Below are 25,685 nucleotides of genomic sequence, written 5' to 3'. Positions count from 1 at the left end.
ACTGATAAGGAGTTTTCCCTTTAAGTCTGAAGGTCCTATGTATGCTCATTGTTCTCATGTAACTGACAATCACACAGTGAGCATAAGAAAGTACACAGCAGCAATTATTCCACAAGAAAGATACAGACCTCCATAGCATTTTAGTAGAGGAGAGGTTATCATTCAGTCACACCAGAGGGTCAGAAAAGGTAGGGCTGAGTAGTGTTTGAAGTGGAATTAGAAAGCACAATCTTGAAAGACAAACTGCATGTTTCTCTCACTGGAATTTCTAATTAAGAGAAAAACTTCTGGTGAAAGGAGGCCCAGAATGGAAAGTTTCAGAATGGTCTTGCATAGCAATGATTCCAGGAATCAGGATTATAAACCAGGACTGAGAACCAAGAAAGAATTTGAGATTTTAGAAATCCATATAGAAAAAAAAAATATTTCACATGCAGAGACTCTGCAAATAGTGATTGCAACAGAGCAGAGAGAAGAATTTGGCAAAGTGTCTGTGAGGACCAGATGCACAGTGCACAGAATTCCTGGAGCAGGACCCAGAACATTGGGGCCTAGTCTCAGCAATGCCACTGGGTAACTGTGCAGTTTGCACAACTTATGTGCCCTTTCAAGGGCTCAGTTCCTTCATTTATAAAATAGGAGGAAGAAGTGGTCAGAATAATGATCTCTCTTCTTTCCTTCCATGAAAGCAAAAAAGTAGTCAAGCTGAGCGGTAAGCAGTGAGGATAAAAAAAAGACAAAACATCTCAGAATACGAAAGCTCAACAAATAGGGATTGACTTGAAAGCTGAAAAGGCAGCCCCCAGATGGTGGTCTTGCAGAAGCAGGAGCAGGGATCCACTTGCCAGGTCTGCCTGGGCCTGCCAGTGGGGCCTGCTGCACACAGCACCTCCTCATACCTGGCCTATCTTCAGAGTCCACCATTTTTTTGAGAAATGACTGTAAATTCAAATCCTAACACCATCAAGTGTGGCATCCCAAGAGGAACTAGTCCCTGCAGCACACTACGCCTAAGTTGTATTTTCTATTATACACATTTTCAAGCAACATACTTGAATATTAAGATCCACACAAATTAATAAACTGGTTGCAGAGCAAAATCCATTGAAAAAATTCATTCCTAAGCAGTTGTAGCTGGAGGTCCCAGTTTTGCCTGGCAGAATGAAGCTGCAGTGAGCTCTTCACTCTTCATCACTTCCAGACGAGGGCTTCATCCATCTCAAACACCTGGGCCAATTAGGTCCTTCATTTTCCTTGCATAGTAAGTTTTATTGTCAAAATTATTGCTCCAACTATCCAGTATATTTTATCTGATTCTAGGCAACCAGAGATGTAAGCTGGAAATTACCTATGAAATGCCAATAGTATGGACAGGTGAAAAATCCAGGTGTTTCCTGTGACAAGCAGACTTGAAGCCTGCACTATCTTGATTGGTTGCCTAAATTTATTAAGAAAAACTGGGTAAAGCAAATTCACTTGAAATCTATATATCAATGAACTCCGAAAATTGTGAAGAGAAAATTCACATTGGAAAGAATATCATTTACTTTTATTTACTTTCCTCTATTAGTAATATGACCTTTTAATTTAGAAACCAAATTACTGTAGACAGACAAACCACCTATTGGCTAAGATAATAAGAAAGATAATCTTCTGTGCAACATTGCCAACAGCTACTGTCTTAGATCTCATCATTTTAATGAGCAGTTTTCTTAATAGCATCTGTTACTAAAGACAAGGACAAGAGGCCTCATACATTCAGTGTTTATAAACACTAATTACTAGAGACAATGTTCCAATTTTAACTGATACTTTTCTACTCTAAGTATATGAAAACAGGAATACAGTGCTTTTTGAACATGCTTCTAATTAAATTTAGCTTGAATCTAACAATTCTCACTTCTCCAAACAGGGAAAATTCCTAGAATGTTAGAATGTTATACTTTCATAACCTCCTCCACCAACAAATAATATCACGTAAAATGTCTGAGTCACTATTATTTAATAACTTCAATTCATGTTTATTGAATTGTTTTATGTTTATTAATCAATTGAAAAAGTTAAGTTACAATATGATTTTCAGAATCTTGTGTGGACTTTGATAGATCCAAGGAGACGCTTTTGTCCATCCTAACTAGTCCCCAGGGAAAACTTACTTAGTGCCCCTTTGAACAGCAGGAAGAGCTAACTGCACAGTTGTTCTGCTCTGTGATGTGAAAATACCAGGAGAGAATGCTATTCAGGAAGAAATTTGCTTTAAGAGCTAGTCTAATTAAATAGAGGATTACATGTGATGAAATATGGATACTCTCTGCTGGCTGAAGAAGCTCTGGTCTGAAAGCTAACAAAGCATCAATTAGAGTGAAGGCACCATTCTGAATGTTCCTCTAAGCTTCTTATTAGCTCGGGAAACACATTGCGGGCATAAAGGAAAGTATTTCTCATCCTTTGCTTTCTGTATGCAAGATGCAGATTATTTTTAAGTCATGAATAATGGGCTACTATCTTTCATAATACAAAACAAGTTCAAAACGTCTTTTCTTTTACAAAACTGTTACTGACTCCCTATTTCCACTGTTAAGAAATGTTGGTAGATTTTATTCTTGTGTGATAAATACACCAGAACTACCAGTCTTGTCCAGGCTGCGTTCAATGGACAAAATGAACCATATGTAGTTGTAGAGATGTTAATCTTAGATGACTGTCTTAAAAGATGACAAAAGACAAAGGGCTCTTCTAAGACAATGAGTGTATCAGTAGTTGAAGGATTGGCAAGATTGGCTGGCAGGGTGGAGGAGGTGCAGAGATGATTCTAGATGGAGGTGAGGATTCTGTTCAACACACACTAAAGAATGAAGTTCAGAAAAAACTGGGAGCTATAAAAGAATAGTTTAGTGCAATTTTAAAGCTGTTTGAAGGAAAAGACAGAAAAACAACCAGAGAAAGAGAACAGCCAAACTGGGGTAGTGGAATAGGATGCTGTGACCCAAAAATTTAGAAAAGGCAATGTGAGGAAATATTTGTAGGACACTTTGGCAGATCAGAATTCAGTTGATACATAGGAAAGGAATTACAAATAAAACTAGATATTATGCCTAGACAAAAAGATTCATACTAGTGCAGGGCATAAAGAAATGATAAGGAAATTCCCTGGTGACTGGAGTGAGAGATGGTTAAGAAGTTAGAGACCTTGGAAAAATTAGATGTCTAGAGGAAGCCAGTCAATTTAAAGGGATGTAACATAAAGATTTAGAGCACACACGTCACCTTCAGAGAGAAATTTCCCCTGCCTCAGCATACATGTGCTCATGCATGTATATGCACATGTACACTCACAAGCACAACATTGAAATTTACCTAAACTTAACACAGGGTATGGTGACCAAATCATTTTTGGACACTTCTCTTTAGTGAAAGACTTTGAGATGCCCCTTCCATCAAAGAGAGCAAATGTGACTTGGGCAGGGTATTGGATAGCACTCGTGAAAGAACTAATATTAAATTGTTTAAATCAGCTATCCTTGAAAAAATCCATTTCTTCTATTAAGTTCATCACCTGAAACTAGAAATCTAAAACAAAAAATAATTTCTCTATAATTTCTATTGTCTCTTTTCCCATCAAATTTTTTGTTTTCCTAAGTTGAGTCAGCTTTGTGAGAAAACCGAATGAGAGCTTTTATAGCAACTATGGCTCTTGTAAATAAAATCTAACATAACATCTGACTTTATATAGATAAGACCATCATCACTACAATAATTTGTTACACTTCAAAGTCAAATAATTCTTTCCAGGAATGAACATTTCATGACATAGAATTTGGACCCCATTGTGTCTTCGTATTTCATTTTTAAAAAAAACAATATTTTTGAAAGAGGAAAGGAGAGCAGTATTTGTTTGATGATGCATTCCATTTTGAATTCTCTTTTTGGAAGCTAATATCTTACTTAGATGGAAGAGAGAGGTTGGTGCTCAAGGCAGTGATGCTCCATATACAATGGCAGAGAGGTGTGAAACTGTTGGTGCCTTCATTGTAGGAAGGGAGAAGGAGAACAGAGAGTGAGTAGATGAAGTTAGCAAGTAGAAAGATCAGTTTTATATGCCAACTAAAGGAATTTGAACTGAACACTATTACCAGAACATTGAGGGAAATTGCTGGAGGATTAAACAAGGTGTTACTTCAAGAAATTTTCATTTTAGACTGCTTTCTCTGTCTGCAAAATGGAGAATGACTTAATGAGCAAAACCATAAAGAAAACAGTATCATACACCACACTAACAAAAAGAAGGATAAAAACCACATGAACATATCAATAGATAAATATTTGACAAAATTCAACATCCATTCATGGTAAAAACTCTCAACAAAATGGGTGTAGAAGGTATGTACCTCAATATAATAAAGACCATATACAACAAACCCACAGCAAACTTAATAGCAAAAAACTAAAAGTTTTTCCTCTAAAATCAGAAACAAGACAAGGATGCCCACTCTCACCACTTTTATTCAACATAGTACTGGAGATCCTAGCCATGGCAATCAGACAACACAAAGAGAAAAAAGGCATGCAAACTGGTAAAGAAGAAGTTAAACTCTCACTATTTGCAGATGACATGATATTATACATAGAAAACCCTAAAGAGTCCACCAAAAAACTACTAGAACTAATAACTGGATTGAACAAAGTTGCAGGATACAAAATTAATACACAGAAATCTGTTGCATTCCTATACACTAATGATGAACTAGCAGAAAGAGAAATCAGGAAAGTTACTCCATTTATAATTGCATCAAAAAGAATAAAATACCTAGAAATAAACCTAACCAAGAGTCTGAAAGATGTATACTCTGAAAACTACAAGACACTCATGAGAGAAATTAAAGAAGACACCAAAAAATGTAAATCTATCCCATGCTCATGGGTAGGAAGAATTAATGTTTCCAAAATGGCCATTCTGTCCAAAGCAATTTACAGATTCAATGCAGTCTCTATCAAAATACCAACAGCATTCTTCAATGAACTACAATAATTCTAAAATTCATATGGAACCACAAAATACCCTGAATAGCCAAAGCAATCCTAAGAAAGAAGAACAAAGCTGGGAGGATTATGCTCCCTGACTTCAAGCTCTACAACAAAGCTACAGTAATCAAAACAGTTTGGTACTGGCACAAGAACAGATCCATAGATCAATGGAACAGAGTAGAGAGCCCAGAGATAAACCCATGCATCTATGGTCAATTAATATATGATAAAGAAGCCATGACATGAATATACAATGGGAAAAAGACAGCCTCTTCAACAACTGGTGTTGGCAAAACTAGACAGCTACATGCAAGAGAATGAAACTGAATTATTGTCTAACTCCATACACAAAAGTAAACTCAAAATGGATCAAAGACCTGAATGTAAGTTATGAAACCATAAAACTCTTAGAAGAAAACTTAGGCAAAAATATCTTGAATATAAACATGAGCAATTTTTTCCTAGGTACATCTCCTTGGGCAAGGGAAACAAAACCAAAAATGAACAAATGTGACTGCATCAAACTAAAATGCTTCTGTACAGCAAAGGACACCATCAGGAGAACAAAAAGGCACCCTACAGTATGGGAGAATATATTTGTAAATGACTTATCCAACAAGGGGTTAACATCCAAAATATATAAAGGACTTATATACCTCAACACAAAAAAAGCAAATAACCTGATCAAAAAATGGGCAGAAGACCTGAACAGACACTTCTCCAAAGAAATACAAATGGCCAACAGGCACATGAAAAGATGCTCCACATCACTAATCATCAGGTAAATGCAAGTTAAAACCTCAGTGAAATATTACCTCATGCCAGTTAGGATGGCCAAATAATAAATGCTGGCGAGGATGTGGAGAAAAGGGAACACTTGTACATTGTTTGTGGGAATGTAAATTGGTTCAACTGCTCTGGAAAGCAATATGGAGGTTCCTCAAAAATCTAAAAATAGAAATACCATTTGACCCAGGAATTCCACTCCTAGGAATTTACCTGAGGATAACAAAATCCCTGATTCAAAAAGACATTTGCACCCCTGTTTATTGATGCACTGTTTGCAATAGCCAAGATATAGAAGCAACCTAAGTGTCCATCAGTAGATGAATGAATAAAGAAAAAGGAATACATATGTACAATGGAATATTATTCAGCCATAAAAAGAAAAGAACTCTTGCCATTTGCAACAACATGGATGGATCTAGAGGGTATTATGCTCAGTGAAATAACACAGGTGGAGAAAGACAAATACCATATGATTTTAGTTATTTGTGGAGTATAAAAGCAAAGCAAAACAGAAGAAACAAAATGGCATTAGACTCATAGACACTGAGAAGTGATTAGTGGTTTCCAAGGGGTAGGAGAGTGGGCAGGGGAGAGGGGAGACAGACGGGGACTGTTAAACCACTGTGATGTACATTTGATAAAATAAAATAAATAAAAAGTAAACTAATATATAATTAAATAAAAAACATAAGGATATTTATGCCAGGGTAGGATATGTGGGCATTGCCAAGGGTAGAAAACATGAGTAAAAAAGAGCAATGCCACTGGACCTTCAATTCAGAAAACCCCAGAGGCAATGTCTGATGTCCTGATGAGCCGGTGCTATTTTCACCAAGCTTTGTGGCCAGGGGATAGAACACTCCTGTTGGCCAAGCCTGAATGCTCACCTCCATCACCAAGGTGACAGAGGACTATGAAAGGCAGGCCTAAAACACTTGGAAAAGTAGTGGGTATCCGTTACCTAAAAGAAGGTGGGGGCATTATAAGCAGAAAATGAGAAGAGATTTTGTACAGACAGAAACAGCAAGTGTCCACTATGGTTTAGCAACTAAATGGAAACTGACAAGAACATAAACTAGCTTGGGGAACGTTGGTTAAAGAAAAGAACAGAACTAAGAGATATTTAGGAAGCAAAACTGACAGGACTTGGCAAGTGGCCAATAGGATTGTGGGTAATTTTTTAACCATATAGTATGGCATTTGAATCTTCCTCTGTTAGAGATAGAAATGCTGTCAGTAACAGAGACCTAAATGTAATACAGCCATCACAAAAAAATGTAGGTGTGCCTGGCATTTTGTTTAATAGATACTGCCACTAATAGAAAGAGTTGGGAGCAGGTGAGGAAGGGGAGAGCTGGAGATAGCCGCGAGTTACCTGACCAGACGGCTGAGTGGAGAGAGGTGGCGCCTGCTTGAGTTGGGAGTAAATGTGGCGGGAAGAGACTCTTTTCAGCTTTGGGTGTGTCTGTGACATGTATTAGAAATCTGACACATCATCACTAAAAGGGATAATAAGGAATTGGTGCCAAACTGTTAGCCCATGAATATCCTGGCCACCCGTTTTAGAGCCAGACAAACCTGAATTTGGACCCACAGGTCTGACTAAATAGTTGTATGACACTAAGCAAGTTTACTGTCAACCAGTTCCTCAAATATAAAATGGGAAGAATTGCAACAGCTACATCATACATAATGTCCATAAGTTCTCTGGCATGTGGAAAAAATTCAATAAATTCAAGTTCCCTTCTGACTGGTGTCCAAAGGAAGTATATTACCAAGGACTAAGAACCAATTCAAGGTGCAAACAGGGTTAGTTAGCCAGTCCCCACTCTGTGGCAAGCTTTCTGAGTATATAATACAAAAAAGAGAGAAAATACTCTTAACCTCAAGGAGTTTGCATTCTTACTGGGATTAACAAAAAAAGTTAAATTTCAGAATGTACAAAGTGTTTTTGAAGGAAATACACAGGGTGAATTGATACTGCTGTGAGGCTTACCAACTGACAGATTGATTACCCTGGACTGTTCCATCCTGGAGAGGGCAGAGATTGATCCTTCACAGAAATGACATCTACTCCACACATGGGTTTACCTTCCCTGTGCTCAGGACTTCCCCACCAGCACCACCATCTGAGGACTTTACAGAATGACTGACTGGTCCATGTGGTATCTCACACAACATTGCCGCAGACCGATTTACAACATTTTATGGCAAAAAAAAAAAGTGCAAGAATAGGAAAGTGACCACAATATCCAACTGTGCTACCCTATGCCATGCCACCCTGGAACCACAATATGATGGACTTCAGAGTATAGTATATACATTGGGTCAGCAACTAAAACATATCAGTGCATCCCCAACAGCTAGAACACGTGGGTCCAGAAACCTCAGGTGGAAATACGATAGCCATACTGTAATTCAGAGTAAGCCAGTTTCACAAGGCATACTTCTCATCCCTGAAAACTTGGGCTCTGCTGAATAAGAGGTCCTGGTTTCCAAAGGCAGAATGTTTCCACTAGGAATAGTCTCACCGTAAGAGCTCCACCAACCTGAAGACAACACCACCACCTATTCATTTGTGGCTGACAGTGCCAGTGGAAATATAGGCAAATAATGCAATTCCTATGTATTGTCAGTGTTAATAGATCCCTATTATTGTGAAGAAGCTAGAGTATTTCTGTAATCCAGGGAAATAACTGAGGTGGTACATGGTGCTTCTATGCCCAGTGATAACATAGGCAGGAAATTACAACACTTTGGCTCAAAGAAAGTAAGACAAATGAAGGCTCAGATGCCTTGTGGATGGAGATCTGTGTTTCCCCACTAGGTAAGCAACCTCAACCAGTTGAAGGGCCGGGTATGAATGACAAATCTAAAATGAATAGTATAGCAGGAAAATAAGGAATACCAACTAAAGTCACAAGTCCATAGGACAGAGACCACTGACTACTAGACACACACACACACACACACACACACACACACACACACAATGGCTTCCTGCCATAAATCTATTACAGAGATTATAGCTGATTATAACACTGAAGAATCTGTGACTACTCAGTCTGAATGGAGAACATGAAGAGATGAGCAATCCAAAGGGTAGATAGCTCTTGCACCTCAGCTCACACGCTCTCAGCCACCAGGGCTGCAGCAAGGAGCAAGTGTAACCTGAAAGCGTCTCACCTCAGCTGTCTGACAGACCTCCTGCTTTCTGCCCCAGGGCTTCTCTAGCTCTATGATAAAGAATTTATGGTAATCAGCACCACAAGCAATCATATATGTATAATCTGTATGCAAAGAAATTAGCATCCCATAGGACAACTCTTTTCCAATGAGGAAGAGAGCTTGTCAGCGTTATCTGCTGTTTTCAGTCCCTGGTGGAGGGAGGAGCAGAGGAACAAGGGGACAGTTCTGCGATACGGCGTGTGATGTAGCTCATCAGAAGGTCTCCAGAGGATCGAGCCTAGGTGCCTGCAGCGCTGATAAGGAACGCGCCATTTTGAACTGACTTTCTCTCTTTCCCTTCTTTCATTTGCCCCTGTCCGACGCTCTGATTTCTCTGGACGACCTTCCCAAATAAACAAGTCCTTGTCTACAGTTCTGCTTTCTAATGACTCAAATTAAGATCCTCCCTATTCTCTAATTCCTCTCTCACTCCTTCTCTATAGATTATTTTTGCCAGTTCTGTGCATTACTGTCCAAAATAGCGCTTGGCAGATTCTTTGAGATGTAGCACACTGCAGTGTGTGATTTGTAATGATTTTATAATGAACTTGACCCTCATACCTTCCAGTAACTCATCGAACATGACACAAAGAATTCTTTATTTTGGATGACCAATTTTGTGAAATTTAATATGAATTATTCTTCATTCAAGCTGAACAATTTAAATTGAAGTTTCCCTTTAAAGGATGTTTTTGGATTATGGATTTTCAGATTGCTATGAAATATAATAATTGAACATTGGTCTCTGATCATTCAGCTAAAAACTGGGAATCTAAAATGAATTCTTGATCATCCATATTAATCCACATGCTATTGAGAGGCTTTCTTTAAAGTCTTTGAAATAGAGCAGGTATTATCTGCAGATTATTAATGTTCAAGAGAGCTCACTGTTTGCCAGTCTGTGAGCTTAACCTTACACAAATATTATTTTAATATCTGTTAATCCTTTAAAGCCGAATGACTTTTTTTTTCTTTTCAGAAGCAAAAATAAATTTACTCTTGTTCCTGTGATAACAGATAACCGGTCCCTTAGACGAGGATTTTGGGAAATGCTGATAGGGTGTGGTGGTGCCAGGCTAGTTGCATTGTTCTTGCAAAAGCTTGAGGCGTACACAATATGCTGGCTTTCTATAAAGATAGAGGCTTAGGAACTGGGAGGTGTGAAATGTCTTTCCTCGGTGTTGTTTGCTCACACCCTGGAGAGACCCACAGGCTGATAAAGCTGAGCAATCGTTCACTGGAGGCTTTATACAGTCTTGTGTGTGGGAACACTGCAAACTCGGCACCGACATGAAAGAATGTTAGAAGACTGCCTGAGAGAAGTCTGAAAGCACCTTTTGAGAGCATGCTGAAAGGCACTCCTGAAGAGAACTGTGGATTGCACACTGGTGGATGAAAAGTCATGACCCTTGAGTCAACTCCCATTGAGAACACTTTCCCTTCTCTTCTTTGGTAGTCTCTTGTGGGCATCGATTATTTGCACCCCAATCTAGAAGACTTCCCACTTCCCTGAATAAGAGGTCTTTGAAGAACTTAATACAGATTTTTCCTTTCACTTCTATGGCTTCAACTATCCTTACATTGTACTGTCTTCATTTCTATTATTCTGAAAATAGGAAAATAAAAAAATAAACTGCAATGATACCTACCAAGGTACCAAATAAATGCTAAATAATTTAAAATTGCAGTTTCTTCAGCAAAAAGGGCCCCATACCTTGAAATTAGGGAGCCTTTTTACTCTTTGCAAGCACAGCTGTGTTTGGAGAAATTTGTGTGATCCCTCTTGATGATGTGAGAAGTGTGCCATTGAAAAGACAACTGCAGGGAGGTCAGAACTCCAAATTCAGTAATGGCCCAGTCTGACTGTCATTAGTGGTGAGAAAGTACCTAATAAAATTCTTTATTAACAGTGATGCCCATGGCTTTTTACAATCTATTCTTAAATTAGTCATTATTTTAGAAGTAGTCATGGTAATTGTTAAGAGGATTCTCAGTATGCTTAATGGAAAGTTTGCCCTTGATGACTTGGAACAATAGATTCTTCTAATTGCTACGAATCCAGAGAACACTCTTGAACATGCGCCTTCGCATCTTTGGGTTAAAATCTATTCAGCAACTTGTTGAAACACAATATTGTGATTTCCTGATGTCTTCTTTCCCAAAAAAAGTTTCAAGAATATATGAAAGTCTAACTTAAGCCAGTATGTATGTCTATATCATTGGGAAATCTATAATTTCATTATCATTATTATTATTACTATTATTATTGCATTTTGCGTATTTATTATTATTTATTTTTGCACCTAAAACAACTTACCAAGAGGCATACTGAGGCCCAATATATGCCCAACAAAAAACAGGGAAAGTGTTGATTCTACAGTTCATTCAACTAATATTTATGGAACACCTACTAGGAGTCAGAGCATGATTTAATATTGATTTTTCAAAACATTTGCAATTCCTCCTAGCACTTTTTTTAAACATTTGGCACAGTATCTTGTGCAATGTAGACCCCAATTAGAATTGGATGAATGAAGGAATGAAGGGATGAATGGGACAGAGAGGAGAGTGGGTCCTTTTATGTCTCATATGGAGTAAAATCAATAGAAATAGCACTGTGTTCTGAAGTGTATTATCATTTACTTCTAAGTTTCTATTTAATCTCTTGATAATATATCACATACATATGTTAGCCTGTATATTACTTAATCTCTATTTTATTTAGTGACCTAGATTTTATTCTAAAATCAAATGAACTTATTTTATTAATGCTGCAAGTACATGAGAGTAAATAGAATTAACATGCCTAGAATAGGCTAAAGATGTATAAAACAGGCTTTGATCATATCTTGTTGTGTTAGGGGACATTATGGGCTCAAGAAATATTTGAATCCACATGAAGTTAAAAGGAGAGATTTACTACAAAGTTTAAAAGACTCCTATGAGAACCAATTTTATGCATATTTTTTCTTCATCTGTGAAGTGAAAGATGATCTTTGTTGTCATTTCTAAAATGTGTTATTAATTAAAGTTATACTCGGGAAAAAGAATTAAATTAACCAACATCCCAACAAATTTTGAGAGAAACAAAGAAATAGAAAAAGACACCATATCTTCTATGAAAGGGAGACAGTATTCTTGTCTGCTTATGAACTTTCTCTGAGAATCATGATAATCAAGTTTTAACTATACAGCCCTGCCTGCAGTTCAATTCTAATTTTTTAACTTTTCACTCTATCTGTGTGACATCTGATAACAACACTGAAATCTTTACTTTCATGTTAAGCATAAAGTTCCTGAATTCCACCATGTAACCCCAGGGAGAAAATCCCAGGGCAAATACCTTTGAAACTGAAGTCAGTCAATGGAAGAGATAAAGTGGGAGAAACCCGTTTATTTCTTACAAGCAGTCTACTTCTGCTCTCCCATGTCTCTTGAGACCCCGCTGCAGAAGAAGAGACCCCACCTAACTTCTCCAGTCCAGATATGCTCTTGCTGGCCCTTGTAATTACCTATTGATATGGACTACTTCTCACCATCTGTTGGAAACAACTAATTGATATGGAGATGCACTAAGGCCCAGCAAGAGATTCTGGAAATATTGCCATTTTACCTACACACCATTAGGACTCCCCCTATCTTCCAATTTCCTTATTCATCTTCCCCACTCTTCCTCACCCTACCAAGATGATCCATTGATCCAACTCCATGACACAATGACCCTTAGAAATTTCAGAGCCCTTGTCCTGCTCCTGAAACCTTCTGTTCCAAGCTCCACTCTCAACATTTTAAAAGTAGATTAAGAATGGTCAAATTCTTCCAGAGGACAGGACTCATCACCACTGTCCTTAGAACCAAGACTTCTTTACCCTTCTCTCTTTATAGGAAAATTAGTGTATTGAAAGAAGTTCAAAAGGAAAGACAATGCTACATCCTGTTGCTTAAAACTCTTATCCCCTTGTCGTGCACTCCACCCTTCCTGTCCTGTCTACTTCTATATCTGACTTAACTGGTGCCCAGAAATGAGGTCTGATCAACTTCTACTAACATGACCAGGGATCAGGGAGGAAGAATGGTCTTTGGAAACCATTCTGCAGTATTTGCAGAGCATGACAATTAATGATTAATGACCTGTCCTTTTATTCATGAGGATAATACCACTGGCCCAAGACTGGACATCCTCTTTGAATTATTTTTTGGAAGTGAGGAATGACCTTACAGAATCTTCCACAGCCCATTGCTCATTCACTTTTTATCACTGAGTTGCAGGTTGGCTGCTTGGAATAAGTGAAGTATGTAACCATATACTGGCACATAAAGAATCTTTCTTTTAATGTGGAGGTGGTGTTGAGGGTGAGCAAATAAGCAAAAAAAGCTGAAGGATAGCATTTGAAGGAAGCAGTTAAAAAAGATAAAGCTGTATTTGCTTTCAGAAGGAGGCAAAAAGGAATATTAACAAGTGTTAAGGCATAAGAACCACATGCAAGACTTGAAAATAAATGGCCACAGCCCCGACATTATGATTGCACAGCTCTGATGGGCCCCAAGGCTCTAGATGTACAAATTCAAATGAGGTGGGTTCTCACAGAACATTTTAAGAAACAGTGGTTAAAGGATGAGGAAAGAAAGAACACATCAATGTCCAGTTTTGCTGTTTGTTTTTGCCTATGCATACATTTAGCCACCGATAGTCATTTTTGTTAAGCACTAAAATAATAAATAAAAAACTTAGAATATATATTGTAAGTAAGTATTAAGTTGCTTTGATTTGTAAATTTAAGCAAAGAAAATATATACTAAAATTGCTTAATTTTTCTTTGTTTTTTTGAAATACCAGGTTTTGGTTATAATTATGTACATTAAATGCTCAAAATATAATATTTTTAATAATAACAGTATTGGGAAATTTGATTTGTTTAATAATATGATTATATATATATGTCTTTTATCCATATGGCTTTCTGATCTGTAATTTTCACAGAGCTACCCAAATGACTAAGAAAGAGCTTCATTATTGCTGCCAAACAAAATACTTGTTTTGGGGTGAGAAAAATTATTAACTTTTTGCTGATCTTTTGCTGTGTATGTATGGAGAAGCAAGTACTGTTGAATCTCATAGGGGAGGAAAAAACCCTTCCCATCTTAAGTTCTCCAACTAAGGCCCTGTAAATTAGACTGACTAAAAATGATTAGCTAGAGAAAACAAATAGCAGTTTATTAATCTGAACATCACACATATATCCGAGAGCACCCAGTGATGAGTAACTCAAAGGGCTGGTCAGAACTTGGGATTCTATACTATCTTAGGCTAAACAAGGGAAAAGGTGAAAGGTGTTTGAGATTCCAGACAGCAAGGCCAAGTTATGAGAAGCTGACCAGGAAAAATATGGTAACCAGGGTAATTTAATAAGCTTTGTTATGGCTATTTACACCAGTGCCTTATCCCTTGATGAGTTGTTAAGAGTCCCTCTCCTGATAAAGGAGAAGGAAACACTTTTACAAATGGGAATTTCTTTTATAAAAGGGAAACTTTTGTTTTTAGATCTTTTCCTGCATCAGCTGTATTTCAATAGCCATTAGATCACAATCATTCATGTCAAAGAAGCAGATTTTAGGGTGGCATATTCTGGTCTTCTTCAATCTCAGGCTAAGTATTGGTGCTTCCATGTTTTCTCAACCTTTGGGAGACTATTGATTCATGGGGCAGTGGAAGGAATACACTGAGGGCCAATCCTGGCATAGGGGCTCTCTAAGGAGCCTTCTCTTCCACAGCCCTGTGATCCTATATCTCTATGAACAGGAGGTGTAAATAAAGACACTCCTACTCTTGGGCTAAAACTTCTGAGAGCAATTCACTGTTGGAGTGAGTCCAGATCCTTGAGACTGAATGTCATAATGTATCTAACTGAGGGCATGGATAGCTCTTATTTTTGGTTTGCCAAGATGTAAACAACTATACATTTTAAGTTATTTTCAGTATTAAGCAAAAAGACTTTTTTGGACAATGGAATAGTATCATGTAACACCCAAACCAGCTATCATGTTTGTCTCCAAAATTCCAACTTGCCCGATGCTTGAAGAACTGATAAGCTTTAGGTGGTAGACAAAGGCTTGAGTGAGGAGGTCACTGTCTCTATAGGAGATATATATGATATATATAGATATGATATATAGACATAGATGGTATATGAGTAGATATATAGATGAAATAGAGATGTAGATAGATCCTGGATAACACTGGGTAACTATCTGCTTTTTCATACCCCAAAGGATTGATTAAAATGAAAAAAAAATGCCTGGAATCTATTTCCAAAAATATCTCTTGAAAAGTCAGCCATTTGTAAGCAAGAAAATGCAAATTGTTATAATACCACCTTATTGGAGCAGTGGCATTTAGATTTATTTCCTTTTTTTAAATTTCATCCTTGGAGACAGCCACTATATTTTCTTTCTTCCTTGCTTTGATTTTTTTTCTTTCATCTTTCGAACATACTGTTTTCATTTTCTATATCTTGATACCACTTCCTGACATGGGTTTTTTTTTAAACTTCATCCAAGATGGATTAAAGATTTCACAGTGTCTTTACGATCAAGTGTTGTTGCATCACATCGAATTTGTATACACAGAATTTTCTGTTGGTGGATTTGATCAGACAAGGTGGTCTTTAAGACTTTATATTATATTTCACAATCAAGTCTTGAACTTTTCAGTTAATCTTGACAGACAGAAATCCCATTCCTATCTTAATACTCAATGTGAAAGTTTTATATTACTAATAATTTTGCACCTGAGTGTACTGTATTAGTATTGAATCACACAACCAAAGTATGAAATCCTATTAAAGCTTCTTTTCCTTTCATTACACAAAAGGCAGCATTGACAGCCTATTTTGTCAACATTGAATACTGTGGACAAAGAATGCCAAATTACATTTTTAATCCATGACATCACCTTGAATAACATGGTATTCAGAATTTATCTAGATATTATGGGGAAATAGTAGATTGCTGTGAACAGAGTATATCACTCAGTAAATAGTGGCTAAAGTTTCAGGTGACAGCTGTAGCTAGAAAAGCTTTTCTCCTCTCTCTCAACGACAGACCTCCCACCCTCATTTTAGCAGTCTGTGAAATTTCCCCTGCATCATTAAAACACACACTAAGTGGAGTTTTCTTTGAAGACCACCCAGAAGTTACAGATGGAGTAAAATGGAGCTGATTGGTCCAATTTGCATTTATATGTAACCTGGAGAGGAACTAGGCCTATGTGGCTTTGAATGATTTACTGAAAATGGCCTTATTTGCTGTGGGACAAAGTGACAAATAAAAGTTGAGATCCCTCAGCTGTCTGTCTCCAAATTCTGTCTAAAGTTAGGATGACCTTATAATTAATCATTCAAGCTGAAACACTTTCCGGAATTAAAAAGGCCGCCACTAATAACTCTATTCCAAGTGAACTGAGTCTGTTGGGGCAAGGAACAAGGCAAATGGGAATATCTGTGGCAGATCTATGGTCATAGAAGCCCTTACCCAGTAGGAGCTGACATGAATCTTCTGGCCATCACCAAGCCATTGACACTCCACTAGTAACATACACTGATCAGTGTTACTCTGGTTTACATATGCTGACTAATTGTTATTAGTATGTGTTTGCAACTTATGTTAAGCCTTATTTCCCAAGCCATAATTTAGTTAAATAAATATATAATATGAAGATTTTTTTCTATACATCTTTATTTCTTATTGCAGACAGTCCCTGACCTAACAATGGTTCAACCTATGATTTTCCACTTTACACTGGTGGGAAAATAATACACATTCAGTAGAGTCCGTACTTCAAATTTTGAATTTTGATCTTTCCCTGGGCTGGTACAATACAGTATTATACTCTGCCATGATGCTGGGTGGGCGCAGCGAGCCGCAGCCTCCAGCCAGCCGTGCAATCATGAGGGTGAACAACTGATACACTTCCAACCGTTCTGTACCCATGAAACTATTCTGGTTTTCACTTTCAGTATAGTGCTAAAAAAATTACATGAGATAGTCAACACTTTACTATAAAATAGACCTTGTGTTAGATGAGTTTGCCCAACTGTTAGTGAATGTGTCTGAGCAGGTTTAAGATAGGCTAGGCTAAGCTATGATGTTCAGTAGATTAGGTATATTAAATGCATTTTTTGACTTATGATATTTTCAATTTATGATGGGTTTATCAGGACATAACCTCTTGGTAAGTCAAGAAATATCTTGCCTATGTTTAAACTTTGTAAGATTAAGAATAAATTTTTTCTCACTTTTTTTTCTTTCTATTTGATATGAACTAAAAAATGGTTTATATTCTTGATATAGCTAAATAATACCATGAACTAACCAAAGGATTTTTTTAAAATTTCTTTACTCTCCTTTCTGTGTCCCTTGCATTCTTTTACATTGTATCTTCAAACACCTCATTTGTTTTTCTTTTTCAAGCCAGGGGGGATTAAATTATTAAAAAAGTCAGTTTAAAGTACCAACAGAAAATCCTTTACCTTCTTCCTCTTCATTGATCTTAAGCCTTTTCAAACCTCATCATCCAAAATACATTTGCATATTTCATTTCTATTGTCTGAAATGAAATAAGTGGATTTGAGTTTGACACTAATGTAGTATAATTTTAACATAGAAATAAGGCCTAAAATTGTTAGCATTACAGGAAACTACTGTCCTTGGAACAGTATGCTGCTCTGTGAAAACCCCAAACATTGTGCTGTTGAGATACATTAATCCATCAAATATTTACTGAGCAACCTACATGTCAGCTGACCCTATGACGCAAGGCGCCGTGGCCTGGCCCGGGTGAGTAGGCTTCTGTGGTAAGGTGGCTGGTAACAGAATGTCAGAGCATGGGTGGGATGAGAGCTTCTGCATGTGGGAGGAGCCAAGAACTGCAGAGGTAGCTTGGTTATATACAGGGAATAATATTAGCGATAATATTGATGACAATGAAAGCCAAGTTTCTCAGTGTTAGGGAGGGAAGTTACAAGGAGGAAAGTGAGACATCTACCATGAAGCCTAGTTTGAACTGGAATTGAAGGTGTTGGCATGAACTTACAATTTTAAAAACATCTGCATACTGGGTAATGGTTTCATGAGTACATACACATGTCGAGATTAATTGAGCAGTACACTGAGATGTATGCATTTTATTGTATGTGCCTCAATAAATATATATATGTATATACACATAAGTTTAAAAATAAAGATGGAAATGTGTATGCATATATTTATTCATATTCATGCCTATATTCCCTCACTCAGTCCACTGACATGTACCAGGAATGAGCAGCAGCATCCCATGCCTAATCATTCCTACATGCCAGGGACCACCAAAGGAAATAAGGACTTCGTCGAGAAATGACTGATTCCTGCTCACTGAAGCTGGAAAGGATGCCTCTAACCTCTGAATTCCCATGGCATTTAATGTTAAGTAGGGGAAATAATGATGGCCTGCTTCATGCCACAGGTATTGCTCACCCATTTCCCTTGCAAGACCATGTCTTTTAGATCTTTTAGACATTTCTGCATGCTTTAGAGCTCAGTGTGTCTTGGACATAATAGGGAGGGAGGAAGGAAGGAAGGAAGGAAGGAAGGAAGGAAGGAAGGAAGGAAGGAAGGAAGGAAGGAAGGAAGGAAGGAAGGAAGGAAGGAAGGAAGGAAGGAAGGAAGGAAAGAAGGAAGGAGGGAAGGAAGGAAGGAGGGAGGGAAGGAGGGAGGGAGGAAGGGAAGGAGGGAGAGAGGGAGGGAAGGAGGGAGGGAGGGAGGGAGGGAGGGAGGGAGGGAAGGAAAGGAAAGGAAAATATTACTGTCAAAAATGTGATATAACCACAACATAGGACAAAAATTTCCAAGTAAATCAGGCTCTGCTGATAGATCTTGGACACTTACCAGTTGATCTTCAGCTAGGTGGCATTCTTGGTGTAATTTACCAGTAGATGGAGAGAAAACCCATAGGGCACCTTTTACATTCTTCTAATCAAGAATTTCACTACCTGTTTCCCCACCTTCCCAGCTGTTTAGCACCTTCCTTATAATTCCCCTGAAGAGAAATTTCAAATCTTCATGGAAATAAAAATTAGCACTTCTCAAAATCTCCACAAATTTCTGGCATAGACTAGGTCTTAGACTTACCCATCCCATGGATGACTCTTCTGATGAAAAAACAAGACACACAGCCCAGGGTTCATCACAAATGGCACAATTCCCCCTTCTACTTGCTGCTTTATGCAATTACTGTTTAATCATTATTTTGTTCAATACAGTATCCATCAAGCATTCAAACAAAATTCTGGAATGTCAGGTATAATTTTTATTTATGGAATACTAAGACTGAGTACAGATAGTATATGCAAGTCTAGTCAGTTTTAAGAAATGTTTGTATTTCCTGGTGAGTCTAATAAATGATCTGTGTTGCACAGGTTGCTTTAAAAGTGTATGTAGAAAATATTGGACAAGAACTTTAATATCCATCATTTATGAGTTAAGGCCAAATAAAGAAAATTTGGTAGACCTTCTGATATTACAGTTGAATACCTGGCTTTAGGCCATATTTATAAAACCATATTTATCAATGAGGCATTGAATATTACAAACTTCTTACTTTACAAAAGGAGAAACTGAGACAAGGCAAGTTCCAACATCACAAAAATAGTACAAAGTTTAAATGAGCCCATTGTTTTTTCCACTGCAGGACATATTTGGTTTCATACTGGTTTTACATGTACTATTTTCATACTTAGCAAATGTGAATCTTCTCACTTTGATGGTAGCTACACCTCATATGTAAATAGTAAAGAGAAAAGCAACATAACACAGCAAAAAGGTATTGATCTTAGCTCCCTGGTCACTTGAAAACCCTTTGTTAGCATAGCAAGTCAGGACTAATTTGTGCCTAGTATATAGATTCCTTCATATGTAGGTCTTCAATAAATATGTATTAATTTGATTTGTCTGTTTAATTTGAAGTGATTATTAAGCCTTCATCGTTGATAACATGCTCATTCATACTAGCAAAATAAAAATTATTTGAAGCTTCCAGCTTTTAAATATTTTATGAAATGATCAATGTACTTTTTGTGGTGAAATACAGGAGGCAATGACAACCTGAGATACCAGTAAGCTATTTTATATTTTACTTAAATTATGACTCATAAATCTTTAATATTGAGTATAAGGAAGACCTACAAAAATAATTGCCAATACTTTCCTTTTGACATTAATATATCATATCTGTCTTGTGTAATTTTAAATAATGTTAATAAGTAAGCTATATTTTAGAAATGTAAAACATCTTGGAAAAGACAATCATCTACTATTATCTCTCAAAACTGATGCTTTGTTAGGCATTTTGAGATGTAATTGTACTATCCTTTCTGCCCACTTACCCACATCCCTATTTCCCCATAGAGGGTTTAATGAAGTTATGGAGATGGCTAACTTATGCATAAATTCTTATGTATTTAAACTACCAGAATTACTTGGCTTAATTAAGGTCACAAACATAAAACCTAGATCATGAGGTTTTTCTGAGGCCTTCTCTTCAACTTCCTAAAGCAATGTATCCTTTTCTCTAATTAATGGAAAAATTTATACAGGTATTTAGATTAATTTTTCATATCATAGACATCTTCAACTAATCTCTTGCATCAGACCCCCATTTCTAGTCTTGAAAATTAATTTGAGGGTTTTTTGCCTTATAATTATCTGTTTTGTGTACTTCTCATTACATACCCAATTCTTAACCCAATGTAAAATAGTGAGTGTAAAATAGAACTGGTAAAAATGTTAAATGTTTACCTCAGCATTCACAATCCTCTTGATATTATAATATATGTATCAATATTAGAGCAGATGCTATGTAAACTCTCAGTACTGGGAAGATGGATGAAATGGTAGGTGGTTTGATGGATTATATGCATCATTCATCTTCAGAAGTATATATGAGCAATTTAACTTGTATTTGTGAGTAATTAGATGTTGTAATGTGAATTCAACAATAATTTTTGCATTATCAGCAAACATTTTTAAGCTCCAGCCTTCTTGTTTCAAGCAAAGGTAAAATTCCAGTGCAATAAATAATGTAAACAATTTCATGGAACTTATTGTGCTAGCATTTGATTTTTACTCCTAAATATTGGTTTATGACTTTTAACGTATGTTTAGATGTTAAAATGGTAGTGTTCCCAATGTCTCTGGGAAAAAGTTTTAATAAGGAAGATAGATTTTTAATGTTAATTCCCACTCTATTAGTGATGCACCATATGACCCTGAATGAATTAATTTTTTTTCCTGCTATTGCCTAGGACTGTTTTGGACCATTTAATAACACTGTGTTTCACAAGCCTATTTCTTTCATTTGTCATAACTACATGTATATTAAATTAGAGAGCTGCAAAATAATGAATTCTGGCAAACACCGAACCCCTATTTTTCCTACTGGTTATGTTGTGGATGGGTATGATTGCTTTAATTTTCTAATTATTATAGTCTTAGCCTAAGGCCCTTTTTTTTATTTCAGCCATTTTTATAGAAAATATTTTTAAAATATATTGATATTCATGTTGCTAGTCACTAGAATGTAAGCTAATCTTTCTTTTTATTTTGTGTGTTCCAGGCCATCAGGGTTATCTTTATCAACATCAGTGATTTAGAGAGAATGATAGATACAGAAGATGTGGAAGACAAATGCTGGACATATACTGATCAAGGCAAACATCCTAAGGTAGATTTTTAAAATTTAACTCCCTATGAGCAGCTTTGATATTATGATACTTTCTCAGAAAAGACAGTTAAATTTTTAAACTCCCATTCATTAAGAATTCTGGCTAGGTGAAGCCAATGTATTATTATAGAAAACTCTAAGCATGCACTTAAACTTGTGCTATTTTAGTTAGAGTTTACTGAAATGATTTTGTAATAAGTTAAAGCAAGTATAATGAATTAGTGTGTTTATAGACTTCTAAACTTAAATAGAATTTAACCGTAGGTATTTCTCAGGCTGTAGAGTAAGAAACTATTCTATGAAAAAAAAAATGTTAACAACAAACCAGCCAATTTCCTCACAGTATATCTAATAGAAAATACTATGCAGTAAAGTGTATGTGGCATCTAGACGATTCCTAGCTAGAATTTTTATCCATGTCAATATGCATGTGGTAAATTTATTTCTTATGTTGTAGAAAGATAAAGGGAGAGCCTTGGTTAACATTTGGAATCAAAGTTCAAACACATCTTCCAGTATCACCTGGTCTTCTCTGTGTCTTGATCTCTTCTTCCTTTATACGTACATCATAGCTCAGCTTGATCTCAGACTGTCTAGAGTCAGGGACTTCTACACACTAAAGAAGCAAAACTGGGCCTCCGTTCTTAGATATTCACTGTTACAACAGGGAGAGACTTAAAGGAGAAGGGTGGTCACACAGTTGTCAGATGGAAAAGATTTTTAAAATTCCAAAAATGTCTACAAATTTGAAAGAAAACAGCCCAATTCCATTTCTTAGCCTCATAGTTATTCTAAAATCATTACTGAAAAATTATTGAACCAAAAGCATTTTTAATGCATTTTTATTGTTAATTCATATTGAACCACCCAGGAGAAAATCCTCAGAATGATCTCCTTTCCTGCTTGCCCAGGAAATACCTGGGCTGAAGAAAGATCAACTTCATCAATAAACATATGATGCACGCATGTGCCAACATAAAGGTGGCACACTATTAGATTCTCTCAAATTTTGTACAAAAACAACACAGTGAGCAGCATACTGAGCCTCCTAGCAGTCTGAGTTTCCCACACTAAGGTTCTTTTACTGACAAGAAGCTATGATTTATGTTACCAAAAAATGTCAACTCCTAATTTGGATGAAGCTGAGATGAATTATACATAGGTCATTATAAGCAGTGTGGTCTACAGCGAATGAGGGATCTCAACAAAATTCAACCACTGACATGCTGAGTGCTTTGAATAAATCAATCATTATCCATATGCCTCAATTTAAGCATTCAAAAAATGGGATGCACAGAGAACTAATTATTAATGTATGTCCATAAATTATTTTCAATTTCTCTTAGTAAAAACATCAAACAAAGAGAAAATACTCCTGTTTGCTTATAATAACCATTCTTTCATTTTCTTTGGAGCCAAAATATGTTTCTCCTACATTTTTCTGGATCCCTGAGTCACTTGTTGCCCAGCTGTTCCTGCCTGATTTATTTTCTAAATGATCATTTCTAATTCTTTCTGGTCATCTCTAATAGGATATTTTGTATCATTCCCTATCTGCAGAACTAACAGAAGAAGCTAGTGGGATGGAGGGTATCTGCATTATTTGAACATTTATTTTAAGCAGTGAGGAAGTCCAGGTAAGGAAGACACAGTTACTTCTCTTGCTGGAACATGGGTGGGAAAGAATCAGGTTAGTTTCCTGATCCTAACTAGGAACTACCACTGAAATTAAACTCCAGTAAGCTTCTCAATATGTGGAATTATATATTCTTATGAAGAAATCTAAGCACAGGCTAAGACTGGGACTGGGAATAGAGAAAAATGACACAATTTAAAACCATGAGACGGATAGTGATAGACAGCTCAGCTAAGAATCAAAATAGCCAAGTATTACAGAGTTCTTCAGTTCTAGGTGGAGGAACCATAGAGCTAAAATGGCAGTTAAATGAAATCCAGAATCCTGAAGGTCGTAAAGGCAAAGGAACTAAAGTCACTTGTACCAAAAGAAGTGGACCTGAGAATAATGCCAAGAATTCTAGATTGGCATTGACCCAGCTAGCTTACAAACACATCCTACTGATAACAGAGAAGTGCAACTAGAGAATCAATGTGATCTGTTCTAAAAAAATACATAATCTCCCCGGAGAAAGCAACTCATAAGACATGCTTTATCTTTATATGTTTAAATCTGTGCTAACCAAAAGCTCTGTCTTGCATCTATCATCAAGCAAAATAAACAGGTTTTTGTATGACACAACTTGCATGTGAAAAAATATAGCCAAGACTGGTAGTACAAGCCCACTACACATGACAGTTCAGCTGATACCTGCATTCCCAACTCATCTTCCTCAGGGAGCTTCGAGGGAACATCGTATGGGAAGAGAGAAACCATTAGAGTTGACATTACTGAAGAGATTCCAGTAGCAACAACTTTTAAAAACTAAACCATAAGCAGGAAAACTTAGTCTGAGCCACAGAAGAAAAATAAGACAAAAAAAATTTTCATAAACTGAAGTCTGTTTGTCTTGGATATTTTGCAAATGGAAAAGATTATATTATATTAAATTTTAAGTTTTTTAAGGTTGATATTTTACATTTTGAATTTATACCACCAGTTCATAAATATCAAAGCATATCTGTTTAAACTTTTTCTTCTGTCATCCTCATACCATCATGAAAGCTAAATAGGAAAAACCAATCTGGCCAACTATATGTAACTTAATTTATTCTTGTCCATGTTTCAATATGAAATGTCAGTATTGTGGAGAGAGAAGGGGGTGGGGAAAGAGCAGATCTAAAAATAATAGTGAATAATGCATATCTGTTGAGGATCTGGCCAGGAATGACCAGCAGCTGACCATTAAAGCTGCCACCCAAAATTGAAAATATTGGAGTTGCCCAATTTTGAGTACTCTCATCCATAGCAAAACCTCATGGAATGCCAGCTGTCATTGTTTTGGCACAGGCAGTATTGTTTCTTCTCCTGCCAGACCCACACATCTCCTTTGCCTCCCTCAGTTATTTTTATAAGCCAGCCAGCCCTGCCAACAGCTCTCCCTGCTGTCTCTGAGGTACAGTCCTTTTGAGATTGTCTGCCTAACTTGTTTATACGTCAGATAGGATAAGCTAAAATTTACTGGACATGAAAACAATTATCATTATTATTATTATTATCATTCTAAAGGTAATATAAAAGAGATTCTAGGGCAGAGCCTCCACTTACAGCTGTGCGGCTTAGACTGCACACCAGGCGGGACCATCCACTCCATGGGGCAACGTTCACCCGGGCAGTGATGTGAACGGGGCCTCCAGACACCGTGGAATGCAGTGGCTCTGTCAGATGAAACTGGTGCTGTCTTCTCAAACATCTTCCTAGTATTCATAAAAAGGGGTATAAATCACTCTTTTATTTTCAAGTTGTTCAGTTAATTTCTGTAGAACAATTTCCATATTCTTTTGTGATACATTTTTAAAAGAACTAAGGAGGCAGAAAATCTTAAATATCTAATTTTCCTTACCAAAGAGATTTCAAAAAGAGGGGTGTTTAGTTTTATTTTTCAGCTGGTGTATTCACCAGAGCTCAAGAAAAGTGTTCTTTATTTTTAAAGTGCAAATGTACAAATTGTATTTTCTGAAAAGAACATTTTAATTCCGTGAATAATCTTTACTGGGTTATTATGTTGAGCAGCAATTTTAATTCATCAAGTTAAATTATTTCAGAGTTAAATGGTTCTATTCACATCTACTAACCTTAAGAGGACAAGAAATTTATTGGATTTAGTTTGCCCTTTTCCCAGTCAAACTGAATTGTGGCTCAATGGTTTATAGGTGCTATTGTAAATATAAAAATGTCTGTCTTAATGATGATCCACTATTACATTTAAGA

At 36.7% G+C, this 25,685-nt stretch overlaps 1 long non-coding RNA gene across 1 annotated transcript in view; it reads left to right on the top strand.

The window, feature by feature from the left end:
• LOC108400265 (uncharacterized) overlaps window positions 1–25,685 on the top strand; it is a 1,191,208-nt gene that overhangs the window by 1,145,660 nt on the left and 19,863 nt on the right. Inside the window, exons 14-16 of the long non-coding RNA XR_012130102.1 lie at window positions 17,727–17,877; window positions 21,692–21,799; window positions 23,360–23,436. This is a non-coding gene — a long non-coding RNA (uncharacterized lncRNA). The remainder of the gene's footprint in view (window positions 1–17,726; window positions 17,878–21,691; window positions 21,800–23,359; window positions 23,437–25,685) is intronic.

Source organism: Manis javanica, chromosome 1, assembly GCF_040802235.1.
Source record: "Manis javanica isolate MJ-LG chromosome 1, MJ_LKY, whole genome shotgun sequence".
NCBI lineage: Eukaryota > Metazoa > Chordata > Mammalia > Pholidota > Manidae > Manis > Manis javanica.
Note: the sequence above shows the minus strand (reverse complement) of the source record. Positions and strands in the feature narration are given on the sequence as shown.